Consider the following 13,869-nt stretch of genomic DNA (forward strand, 5'->3'; position numbering starts at 1 on the left):
GAGGCTGAGGCAGGAGAATCGCTTGAACCCAGGAGGCGGAGGTTGCAGTGAGACGAGACTGCGCCACTGCACTCCAACCTGGGAAACAGAGTAAACTCTCAAAAAAAAAAAAAAAAGAAAAAAGAAAGAAAACCACCAACTGGGGCAACATCACAAGATAATGAAAAGCAAGACAGAACAGTAAATAGGAGGGAAGAAATAACAAAAAACAGAGCTACAGAATCTGACAACAGAATATTTGAACCTGAAAGTTTTTCGAAAATCCTGTCTTTATTCTGCAATTTTTTTTTTTTTTTTTTGAGACAGGTTCTCACACTGTTGCCCAGGCTGTAGTGCAGTGGTGTGATCTTGGCTCACCGCAACCTCCACCTCCCAGGTTCAAGAGATTCTCCTGTCTCAGCCTCCTGAGTAGCTGGGACTACAGGTGCACACCACCATGCCTGGCTAATTTTTTTTTTTGTAATTTTAGTAGAGACAGGGTTTCACCGTGTTGGCCAGGCTGGTCTCAAACTCCTGACTTCAGGTGATCCACCCACTTCGACCTCCCAAAGTGCTGGGATTACAGGTGTGAGCCACCGTGTGCTGGGCTTTAGTCAACAAATATTAATTGAGAACTTTTCATATGCCAGATTTTCCAGGTTCTAGGGATTAAAGCAGTAAACAAGACATGCCCCCACCCTGAGGTTTACATTCCAATGAATGGAGGCAGACCACAGACAAATGAATAAACAAGAAAAACATCAGACGGTCAATAAGGCTTTGCAGCGACTCAGCTATCTCCATGGTTCTGATGACTACTTTAGGAGGTCAGAGACCCTACCCTCTACTTCCGCCCCCTCCCCTCTGGAAAGTGACATTTTAACTAGAAAGCTGAAGAAACAGACAGACAAAGCTCTAGGGTGAGACCCAGCATGATCTGCTCACACAGCTTCAAGGAGGTGGAGCAGAATGGCCGGGGAGAAGTCAAAATGAGACTGGAAGAGCTGCTAATAGCCAGGTTTTGTTGGCCTCTCTGGGCCAGGCTAGAGGGTTTAGATTTTATTCTAACTATGACGGAAAGTTATTGAGGTGTTAAGCAAGAAAGTGACATAACTGATTTATCTTTCTTTTTTTTTATAATAAACATCTTTGATGATTTTATTCATTTATTAGAGACAAGGTCTTGCTATATTGCTCAGGCTCACCTGGAACTCCTAGGCTCAAGCAATCCTCCTGCCTTGGCCTCCCAAAGTGCTGGGACCACAGGTGTGACCACTGTACTCAGCCTGTAACAATCTTAGATTTACAGCCAGGTGCTGTGGCTCATGCCTCTAATCCCAGCACTTTGGGAGGCAGAGGCTGGCAGATCACGAGGTCAGGAGATTGAGACCATCCTGGCTAACACAATGAAACCCCATCTCTACTAAAAATACAAAAAATTAGCCGGGCCTGGTGGCATGCGCCTGTACTCTAGCTACTCGGGAGGCTGAGGCAGAAGAATTGCTTGAACCCGGGAGGCAGAGGTTGTAATGAGCCAAGACCACACCACTGTACTCCAGCCTGGAGACAGAGCAAGACTCCATCTCAAAATAATAATAATAATAATTTTAGATTTACAGAAAAATTGAAAAAGGAATACCAACAGTTCCCATATACCCCATAACCAGTGTCTCCTATTAGTAACATCCCACATTAGTATACTACATTTGTCACAATTAGTGAGCCAATATTGATACATTACTATTAACTAAAGTCCATATTTTATTCAAATTTATTTATTTGTTGAGATGGTCTTGTTATGTTACCCAGGGTGGATTTGAATTCTTGGGCTCAAGGGATCCTCCTGCTTCAGCCTCTCAAGTAGCTGGGACTACAGGTGTGTGCCACCATGCCCAACTATTCAGATTTTCTGAGTTTTTCCTTAATGTGTATTTTTTTGTTCCAGTACCCCATCCAGGATACCACATTACATTTAGTCATCATGTCTCCTCAGGCTTCTCTTGGCTGTGACAGTTTCTCATACTTTCCTTGATTTTTGTTTTGTTTTGTTTGGTTATGTCTTTTTTTTTTTTTTTTTGAGATGGAGTTTCACTCTTGTTGCCCAGGCTGGAGTGCAGTGGCACGATCTCAGCTCACCACAACCTCCGCCTCCCAGGTTCAAGTGATTATCCTGCCTCAGCCTCCTGAGTAGCTGGGATTACAGGCATGTGTGACCACACCTGGCTAATTTTTTTATTTTTAGTAGAGACAGGGTTTCTCCATGTTGGTCAGGCTGGTCTCGAACTCCCGACCTCAGGTGATATTCCCACCTCAGCCTCCCAAAGTGCTGGGATTACAGGCATGAGCCACCGCACCCAGACGTTTTGTTTTGTTTTGTTTTTTTGAGACGGAGTTTCACTCTTGTTGCCCAGGCTGGAGTGCAATGGCGCGATCTCGGCTCACTGCAACCTCCACATCCCAGGTTCAAGCGATTCTCCTGCCTCCCAAGGTTAAAGCCTCCCAGGTTAAAGCCTCCCAAGTAGCTGGGATTACGAGCATGCACCACCCATGCCCGGTTAATTTTGTATTTTTAGTAGAGACGGGGTTTCACCATGTTGGTCAGGGTGGTCTCAAACTCCTGACCTCAGGTGATCTGCCCACCTCAGCCTCCAAAAGTGCTGGGATTACAAGCATGAGCCACCACACCCAGCAGACTTTCCTAGTTTTTAATGACCTTGGCAGTTTTGACGATTCCTGGAGATTCGTTTTGGAGAATGCCCCGGAGTTGGGATTTGTCTGCTGTTCCTCTCATGATTAGAAATGGGGTTGGAGAGGCAGGGCTGGGTGTGGGCATCATCCAATAGTGCAGTCATTTACTTACATCAGTGTGGACTTGTCATTTACTTACATCAGTGTGGACTTGTCATTTACTTACATCAGTGTGGACTTGTGGATGTCTGTGTCATATTCTGCGTTGTCATCCAACACTACTTGATTTTGTTGTTCAGATTGTTTAGGCTTTAACCAGTGGGAGCTCTTTCAGTTGCTTCCTGTGTCCCTCTGACACACTACATCTTAAGACAGCAGGGGCAAAGCCAGAAGCAACCCAATTTACAATAGAATGTGGGTAAAGTGACAACATATGGCTTCCAAGGCTAAGTCATAAAAGACATTGCCACTTTCAGCCTGTACCCTCTGAGGCTGCTCACTTTGTGGAAAGCCAGTGGCTGTGTCAGAAGGACGCTTAAGCAATCTCTGGAGAGGCCTCCACTGGGAGGAACTGTGGCCAAGAATCACTGTCAGCTCTCCAGATGTGTTTCTGGGCCTCCTTAGAAGTGGATCCTCCAGCCGCAGTCAAGCCTTCAGATGACTGCAGCCTTAGGAGGGACCCCCAAGCCTAAGCCCACTGAGGTAGACCCCACCAGAATTCCTGACAAAAAGAAACGGTGGCTCACACCTGTAATCCCAGCACTTTGGGAGGCTGAGGCAGGTGGATCACTTGAGGTCAGTACAAGACCTGCCTGGCCAACATAGTGAAACCCCATCTCTACTAAACATACAAAATTAGCCAGGTGTGGTGGGGCATGCTGGTAATCCCAGCTACTCGGGAGGCTGAGGCAGGAGAATCATTTGACCCCACGAAGCAGAGGTTGCAGTGAGCCAAGAATGCGCCACTGCACTTCAGCCTGGGCAGCAGAGTGAGACTCTGTCTCAAAAAAATTAAAAAGGCTGGGCACGGTGGCTCATGCCTGTAATCCCAGCACTTTGGGAGGCCGAGGCGGGTGGATCATGAGGTCAGAAATTCGAGACCGGCTGGGCGCGGTGGCTCAAGCCTGTAATCCCAGCACTTTGGGAGGCTGAGGCGGGCGGATCACGAGGTCAGGAGATCGAGACCATCCTGGCTAACACGGTGAAACCCCGTCTCTACTAAAAAATACAAAAAAAAATTAGCCGGGCATGATGGCGGGCACCTGTAGTCCCAGCTACTTGGGAGGCTGAGGCAGGAGAATGGCGTGAACCCGGGAGGCGGAGCTTGCAGTGAGCCGAGATTGCGCCACTGCACTCCAGCCTGGGTGACAGAGTGAGACTCCGTCTCAAAAAAAAAAAAAGAAGTTCAAGACCAACCTGGCCAAGATAGTGAAACACCGTCTCTACTAAAAAATACAAAAATTAGCTGGGCGTGGTGGCGGGCGCCTGTAATCCCAGCTACTCGGGAGGCTGAAGCAGGAGAATTGCTTGAACCTGGGAGGCGGAGTTTGCAGTGAGCTAAGATCACGCCACTGCACTCTAGCTAGCCTGGGTGAAACAGCAAGACTCTGCCTCAAAAAAAGAAAAGAAAAGAAAAGAAACTGTAAAACAATGAATGTTCATTTTTTTTTAAGCCTCTATCTTTTGGAGTAATTTGTTATGCAACAATAGAAAACAAAGGCACAAGAGTAGATGCTATAAAAAAATAACATGTATAGGACATGGTCCGCCTGGCCAATAAAGTAAGACCCCATCTCTATAAAAAAGCAAAAATAATTAGCTGGACGTAATGGCATGTCCCTGTAGTCCCAGCTACTTGGGCAGCCGAGGTAGAAAGATTGCCTGAGCCTGGGAGCTGGAGGCTGCAGTCAGCCGTGATCGCGCCACTGCACTCCAGTCTGGGTGACAGGGTGAGACCCTGCCTCAAAAAAGACCCCACAATAACCAAAAACATAAAAAGAGCTCTTGGAAATTAGATACATGAAAACAGAAAATATAAACTCAATAAAGGGTTAGAAAAAAAGTTGAGGAAATCTTCCAGAAATTAGAGCTGAAAGACAACAAGATGCAAAGAGGAAAGAAAAGAGAATTAGACAATTCGCTGTGAAGAGCCCAACTTCTGATAAATAGGGGTTCTTGAAAGAGCAAAGAGTATACAAAAATTAGCTGGGCGCGGTGGCACATACCTGTAATCCCAGCACTTTGGGGGACTGAGGCGGGCGGATCACGAGGTCGGGAGATCGAGACCATCCTGGCTAACACGGTGAAACCCCGTCTCTACTAAAAATACAAAAAATTAGCCGGGCATGGTGGCAGGCGCCTGTAGTCCCAGCTACTCGGGAGGCTTAGGCAGGAGAATGGCATGAACCCGGGAGGCAGAGCTTGCAGTGAGCTGAGATCGCGCCACTGCGCTCCAGCCTAGGTGACAGTGTGAGAGACTGTCCGTCTCAAAAAAAAACAAAAACAAAAAATCACTGAAACAATCCACGCAAATTTCCAAAAACTGAACTGAAATATCCTTCAGTTTTCAGGTTGAAAGGGCATAGTAAATGCCCAGAACGATGTTTGAAGATAGAAGTACACTAAGGCGGCCAGGCATGGTGGCTCACACCTGTAATCCCAGCACTTTGGGAGGCTGAGGCAGGCTGATCACTTGAGGTCAGGAGTTCGAGATCAGCCTGGTCAACACGGTGAAACCCTGTCTCTACTAAAAATACAAAAATTAGCTGGGCGTGATGGCACGCACCTGTTGTCCCAGCTACTTGGGAGGCTGAGGCAGGAGAATCATTTGAACCTGGGAGGTGGAGATTGTGGTGAGCTCTGATCATGTCACTGCACTCCAGCCTGGGTGATAGAGTGAGACTCCATCTAAAAAAAAAAAAGGAGGAATGAGGGATACAGAAGAATCAAGGATGACATCTTGATTTTTGGTTACAGAAACCTAGTAGATGGAAGTCACAGTTACTGAGATGACAGGGAAGACAGTCTGCCTCACCTCTAGCCCCTGAGGGCATGACTGGATTTCACAGGCTACACAGGCTCCAAGGGAAGCAGCACCCTCAGGGCTGGGCTAAATTTAACTGAGGCCAGAAAGTGAAGAGGGTTTGGTGGAGGGTGGGGAGACGGTAGGAGGGTAGAGCAAGGGAGAGGAAACGCCATCATAGTAGGCTTGGGCTTGCAGGAGGACAGACGACCAGAGGGACTGAGAATCACAGCACTGTGGGTGTAACTGCAGCAGGCATGGTCCACATTGGTAGCTGGCAATGAGATTGGTTGGTTCCCCAGACTTTGTTCCTTTGACATCCAGGCTTTACATGAACGAACACCCATGTCCCCGTCTCAGAAAATTGCCCATACCCTTGTTGGAATTCTTCTATTAAGACAAAATCTCCCTTCCAGTGACCTATGCTCAGTGGTTCTTGTTTTTTGTTTGTTTTTTGAGACAGGGTGGCCCAGCCTGGAGTGCAGTGGTGTGAGCATGACTCACTGCAACCTCAACCTCCCAGGCTCAAGTGATCGTCCCACCTCAGCCTCCTGAGTAGCTGGGATCACAGGCATGTACCACCACACCCAGCTAATTTTTTAATTTTTTTTTGTACAGACAGGGTTTCGTTATGTTGCTAGGCTGGTCTTGAATTCCTGGGCTCAAGCGATCCTCCTGCCTCAGCCTCCCAAAGTGCAAGGGTTTCAGACATGAGCCACAGCACCCAGCCATGCTCAGTGGTTCTTGATTTACCTTCTGGTCAACTACAATGCAGAGTACATGACTTCTATGCTTCCTCACTTTGAGCATTGAAAGCTTTTTGCCTGGTCATACCAAACCTTGGCAAGAACAATTTCACCAGCCACCAATGAGAAGGGTCATTTCTGCAGTGGGTCTTTAAAAAAAAACGGGCCCGGGTTTTCTTTTTAATATGATGTTGTTTTGTTTGTTTGAGATGGAGTCTCATTCTGTTGTCCAGGCTGGAGTGCAGTGGCGTGATCTCAGCTCACTGCAAGCTCTGCCTCCCAGGTTCAAGTGATTCTCAGGCCTCAGCCTCCCGAGTAGCTGGGATTACAGACGTGCACCACCATACCTGGCTAATTTTTGTATTTTTAGTAGAGATGGGGTTTCACCATGTTGGCCAGGCTGGCCTCGAACTCCTGAACTCAGGTGATCCACCCGCCTCGGCCTCCCAAGGTGCTGGGATTACAGGCATGAGCCACTGCGCCTGGCAATTTTTGTTTTTTTAGTAGAGATGGGGTTTCGCCATGTTGGCCAGGCTGGTTTTAAACTCCTAACCTCAACTGATCCACCCACCTCGGCCTCCCAAAGCACTGGGATTACAGGCATGAACCACCATGCCCAGCAACCCCTTCTTAAATTAACCCCTTGTAGTATAGTAGAGCTTGTCTCTCCAGATAAAGGGCTGTAGGGAAGGAAACAAGACGGGGCAGTTTTCCTGGCTCCCCACCTACCTCATTCCCCCAGGATATGTTTCCAGTGAGCATCCCAGAGTCCCCCAGGCCACCCCAATTAATCTTGTTAATGGGCCCTCCTGGGGAACCTGTCTCCTCCGATAACCCTGACCAGATCAAGGCAGGAGGCGCTAGGCAGCACTGTGCGGCCCCGCCCTCTGCTGTTACAGTTGCCCAGCTGAGCGCTTTGTTAGGTTCGTGACTCCAGTCTCTCTGGTGACTAGAGTCTGTTTGCAGAGTGCTGGCACCCGGTGCGGCTCACAGAGCTGACATTCTGCTCCACTCTCTGGCGCCAGGCCCACGCCACCACGCCCGCCCATGCCCCAGCGAGGCTGGCTCAGGTTATCCCTGTGCACCCGTGGGAGGCCCAGGGCTGGGTAGGAGGGTCCTGCCCCACCCCGCAGGTGGCATGGGTGCTTGAGTAACACAGAACGGCCTCACCTGAGGTCTCTGGGAGAGCCATGAGGATGTGCAGCAGCCTTAGTTGTCATAGATACCAGAATCTGGGGGCAGCCCCACTTCCCATTTCCCAAGCTTTACTGTGTGGGCCTCACAAAGCCACTTGGGGCTTGTCCACACTTGCCCTGTGCACCGAAGTCTAGCGTCAGTGCCAGCCTCGGCCCATCCCTATCTTGACCACACTAAACTGGGAAAAGCATTCCAGATCTAAATAGCAACTGCAGCAAGGCGCGGTGGCTCACGCCTGTAATCCCAGCACTTTGAGAGGCAGAGGTGGGCAGATCACCTGAGGTCAGGAGTTTAAGACCAGCCTGGCCAAAATGGTGAAACCCTGTCTCTACTAAAAATACCAACATTAGCCAGGTATGGTGGGGGCACACCTGTAATCCCAGCTACTTGGGAGGCTGAGGCAGGAGAATCACTTGAATCCAGGAGGTGGAGGTTGCGGTGAGCTGAGATTGCACCACTGCACTCCAGCCTGGGCGATGGAGTGAGACTCTTTCTCAAAAAAAAAAAAAAAAAAAAAAAAAAATAGCAACCTCAGTGACCACTGGTCTTCTGTGAGTGTGATGTTTTGGCCTCCTGTGCTCACTGTTGCATTACCATCCTCTCAGCAAACGCCTGGACTCCATTGTTGCCGCCTGTATTTCTTATGCCTCACAGCTCATTCATCAGCAAATTCTTTCAGCTCCACCACCAAAATATAATCTTAGCCTGTCCATTTCTCACCATCTCCCCTGCTCCATCCTGGTCCAAGTCACCATTGTCTCCACCCTGGAGGCCTGCAGTAGCCTCTTTACGGCTGTCCCACCTACATTCTTGCTCCTGTCTATCTTCACAGGGCCACCAGAGTGAACTTTTAAACATGGAAATCAGGCCAAGTGAAGTGGCTCACACCTGTAATCCCAGCGCTTTGGTAGGTCGAGGCGGGAGGATCAGTTGAGGTCAGGAATCAAGACCAGCCTGGCCAACATGGTAAAACCCTGACTCTACTAAAAATACAAAATTTAGCCAGGCACGGTGGCACACACCTGTAATCCCAGTTATTCAGGAGGCTGAGGCAGAAGAACAGCTTGAACTCAGGAGGTGGAGACTGCAGTGAGCTGAGATTGTGTCGCCACATTCCAACTTGGGTGACAGAGTTAGAATCCATCTCAAAAAAAAAAGGCCGGGCACGATGGCTCACTCCTGTAATCCTGGCACTTTGGGAGGCCAAAGCGGGTGGTCACCTGAGGTCAGGAGTTCAAGACAAGCCTGGTCAACATGGTGAAACCCCATCTCTACTAATAATACAAAAAAATTAGCCAGGTGTGGTGGCACACGCCTGTAATCCCAGCTACTTGGAAGGCTAAGGCAGGAGAATCACTTGAACCCGGGAGGCAGAGGTTGCGGTGAGCCGATATCATACCATTGCACTTCAGCCTGGGTGACAAGAGTGAAACTTCGTCTCAAAAAGAAAAAAGAAAAAAAATAGATTGGATGACTCCCTGTTTTAAAATTGTGGCTTCTCATCTCCCATAGAATAACACCCTGACTCTTTGCTCTGGCCTGCAAGAGCCTATGCATTCTGGTCCCCTGTGGCTACCTCCTCAGTCTCGTCGGGTGCCACCATGTATTCACTGGCCTTGGCACACAGCTTCCCTGTTTCCCCAAAACACCCAGCTTGCTCCTGTCTCAGGGCCCACCTGCTGTTTCCTCTTTCCTCTGCTTCTCACCAGACAGGTCTCAGTTCAAATCTCACCTATTCAGAGAGCCTCTGCCCAGCACCCTATCTAAAATAGATCCCCTTCCCAACCCCACCCCACCTTCCAGCACTTCACCCAGCCATCTTGTCTTCAGAGCCCTTATGCACCTGAGATTATCTAGTGTCTTTCTGTACTTATTTACTATCTGTCCCTCACCAGCCCCAATGTAAGCTACTCAAAGGCAGATCTTTTTTTCTGGAGATGGTGTCTTGCTCTGTTGCCCAGGCTGGAGTGCAGTGGTGAGATCTCAGCCCACTGCAACCTCTGCCTTCTGGGTTCAAGCGATTCTCCTGCCTCAGCCTCCCGAGTAGTTGGGATTACAGGTGTATGCCACCATACCCGGTTGATTTTTGTGTTTTTAGTAGAGATGGGTTTCACCATGTTGGCCAGGTTGGTCTTGAACTCCTGACCTCAGGTGATCCACCCACCTCGGCCTCTCAAAGTGCTAGGATCACAGGCATGAGCTACCACACCCGGCCCAGATCTATTTTTTAAAATAACTTTTATTTTAGGTTCAGGGGTACATGTGCAGTTTAGTTATTAGGTAAACTTCTGTCACAGGGGTTTGTTGTACAGATTATTTCATCACCCAGGTATTAAGCCTAGTACTCAATAGTGACTTTTTCTGATCCTCTCCCTCCTCCCAGCCTCCACCCTCAAGGAGGCCCCAGTGTCTGTTGTTCCCCTGTTTGTGTCCATGTGTTCCCATCATTTAGCTCCCACTTGTAAGTGAGAACTTGCGGTATTTGGTTTTCTGTTCCTGCATTAGTTTGTTTAGGATAATGGCCTCCAGCTCCATCCATGTTCCTGCGCAAGACGTGATCTCATTATTTTTTTTGGCTGCGTAGTATTCCATGGTGTATATGTACCACATTTTCTTTATTCAGTCTATCATCAATGAGCATTTAGGTTGATTCCTTGTCTTTGTATTGTGAATAGTGCTGCGAGGAACATACGCATGCATGTGTCTTTATGTAGAATGCTATCTATTCTTTTGGGTATATACCCAGTAATGAGACTGCTGGGTCGAATGGTATTTCTGTTTCTAAATCTTTGGGGAATTCCCACACTGCTTTCTACCATGGTTGAACTAATTTACATTCCCACCAACAGTGTATCAGCGTTCCCCTTTATCTAGAAATCTTACCAGCATCTGTTATTGTTATTATTATTTTTTTCGAGACGGAGTCTCGCTTTGTCACCCGGGCTGGAGTGCAGTGGCGCAATCTCAGCTCACTGCAACCTCCACCTCCCGGGTTCATGCCATTCTTCTGCCTCAGCCTCCCAAGTAGCTGGGACTACAGGCGCCTGCCACCGTGCCCGGCTAATTTTTTGTATTTTTAGTAGAGACAGAGTTTCACCATGTTAGCCGGGATGGTCTCAATCTCCTGACCTCGTGATCTGCCCGCCTTGGGTTCCCAAAGTGCCGGTATTACAGGCTTGAGCCACCGTGCCCGGCCGCATCTGTTATTTTTTTTACTTTTTGAGGCAGATCTATTTTCTGTCATGTCCACATGAGTGTCCCCAGCAGCTCTTCCAAAAGCTGCTCAATAGAAACATTTTTGAGTGATAATGATGCTAATAATTTAGATACATTCTCTACTTGTACATGAAACTCAAAGCCCACCAGTTGTTTTTTTTTTTCTGAGTCAGTGTCTCTCCCTGTCACCCAGGCTGAAGTGCAGAGGCATGATCACAGCTCATTGCAGTCTTGACCTCCTAGGCTCAAGCAATCTTCCCGCATTTAAATTTTTTTTTTTTTTTCGAGACAGAATCTTGCTCTGACTTCCAGGCTCGAGTACAGTGGCATGATCTCAGCTCACTGCAACCTCCGCCTCCCGGGTTCAAGCAATTCTCCTACCTCAGCCTCCCAAGTAGTTGGGATTACAGGCATGTGCTACCACACCTGGCTAATTTTTGTATTTTTAGTAGAGACAGGGTTTTGCCTTGTTGATCAGGCTGGTCTCAAACTCCTGACCTCATGTGATCCACCTGCCTTGGCCTCCCAAAGTGCTGGGATTATAGGTGTGAGCCACCGCGCCCAGCCCATTTTTAAATTTTTTGTAGAGAGGAGGTCTCACTATGTTGCTCAGGCTGGTCTCGAACTTCTGGGGTCAAGGCACCCTCCTGCCTTGGCTTCTCAAAATGCTGGGATGAGGCTGGGCAAGGTGGCTCACGCCTGTAACCCCAGCACTTTGGAAGGCCGAGGTGGGTGGATCACCTGAGGTCAGGAGTTCGAGACCAGCCTGACCAATATGGAGAAACCCTGTCTATACTAAAAATACAAAAATTAGCCAGGCGTGGTGGTGCATGCCTGTAATCCCAGCTACTTGGGAGGCTGAGGCAGAAGAATCGCTTGGACCTGACCTGGGAGGCGGAGGTTGCAGTGAGCCAAGATTACACCATTGCACTCCAGCTTGGGCAACAAGAGAGAAACTCAGTCTCAAAAAAAAAAAAAAAAATGCTGGGATTACAGGCATGAAGCTCCATGCCCAGCCCCCACCAGCTTTTTTAAAAAATTATTTTATGGCCGGGTGCAGTGGCTCACGCCTGTAATCCCAGCACTTTGGGAGGCTGAGGCAGGTGGATCACTTGAGGTCAGGAGTTCGAGACCAGCCTGACCAACGTTTTTCTACTAAAAATACAAAAATTAGCCAGGCGTGGTGGCACATGTCTGTAATCCTAGCTACTCAGGAGGCTGAGGCAAGAGAATCGCTTGAACCTGGGAGGTGGAGGTTGCAGTGAGCTAAGATTGCACCACTGCACTCCAGCCTGGGCGACAGGGCAAGACTCTGTCTCAAAAAAAAAAAAAAACAAAAAAAAAAACAAAAAAAAAAAACAATAAAAAATAAAAAATTTATTATAATTATTTTTTATTATTTTTTATTTTTTGAGACTGAGTTTCCCTCTGTTGCCCAGGCTGGAGTGCAGTGGCCTTATCTCAGCTCACTGCAACCTCCACCTCCCAAGTTCAAGCCATTCTCTGCCTCAGCCTCCCGAGTAGCTGGGATTATAGGTGCCCACGACCACACCCAGCTAATTTTTGTATTTTTAGTAGAGATGGTATTGGCCAGGCTGGTCTCGAACTTCTGACCTCAAGTGATCCTCTCTCCTTGGCCTCCCAAAGTGCTGGGATTACAGGCGTGAGCCACCGCGCCTGGCCCCCACCAGCTTTTTGCAAAATATTTGTAACAGTAGAACTTGGTTGGAATACTATTCAGCAATAAAAAGTAGTGAAGTACATCCAACAACATGGTGGAACCTTGAAAAGGATATGCCAAATGCAAGAGCCAATCCCATAAGACCGTAAGTTGTATGATTCCGTTTATGTGAAATGTCCAGAATATCCAAATCTATAGAGACAGAAAGTCGACTAGTGGTTGCCAGAGACTGAGGGGAGAGAGAAATGGGGAGTGGCTGCTAATGGGCACAGGGTTTCTTTCTGGAGTGATGAAAATGTTCTGAAACGAGCTAGTGGTGATACATGCACAATTCTGTGAATATATTAGAAACCTCTGAAGTGTATACGTTTAAAGGATGAATTTTATGGTATTGTGAATTAAATCTCAGCGAAGCTATTTTTAAAAACTACATGGCTATTATATGATTCAATCAGTGCCCAATGGGTAGAAAGAAGAAATGAAAAATCATATTAAATTCTACCCCCAGAGATAGCAACTGAGAGCCTATTAGTGAGTGTCCTTCCAGACATTTTGCTGGCAATGTACACTCTTACAGATAGACAGAGTTACTCTCAATCTTTTCTAAGATCAAAAAACCTGAAGACCATGACATACTCCTCGGTAACCTGGGCCAACCTCAAGAGTGAGTCTCGCCAGGCGCGGTGGCTCACGCCTGTAATCCCAGCACTTTGGGAGGCCGAGGCGGGCGGATCATCTGAGGTCAGGAGTTCAAGACCAGCCTGACTAACATGGTGAAACCCTGTCTCTACTAAAACTACAAAAAGTAGCCAGGCACAGTGGCGGGCACCTGTAATCCCAGCTACTCAGGAGGCTGAGGCAGGAGAATCACTTGAACTCGGGAGGCAGAGGTTGCAGTGAGCCAAGATCGTGCCATTGCACTCCAGCCTGGGCAACAAGAGCGAGATTCCGTCTCAACAACAACAAAAACATTTATTTATTTTTATTATTTTTTTGAAACAGAGTCTCGCTCTGTTGCCCAGGCTGGAGTGCAGTGGCAGGATCTCGGCTCACTGCAAGCTCCGCCTCCTGGGTTCATGCCATTCTCCTGCCTCAGCCTCTCAAGTAGCTGGGATTACAGCCGTCTGCAACCACGCCCGGCTAATTTTTTGTTTTGTTTTGTTTTGTTTTGTTTTTTGAGACGGAGTCTCGCTCTGTCGCCCAGGCTGGAGTGCAGTGGCGCGATCTCGGCTCACTGCAAGCTCCGCCTCCCGGGTTCATGCCATTCTCCTGCCTCCACCTCCCGAGTAGCTGGGACTACAGGGCCTGCCACCACGCCCGGCTAATTTTTTTGTATTTTT

Source organism: Pongo abelii, chromosome 1 (genome assembly GCF_028885655.2).
Source record: "Pongo abelii isolate AG06213 chromosome 1, NHGRI_mPonAbe1-v2.0_pri, whole genome shotgun sequence".
NCBI classification, from domain to species: Eukaryota; Metazoa; Chordata; class Mammalia; order Primates; family Hominidae; genus Pongo; species Pongo abelii.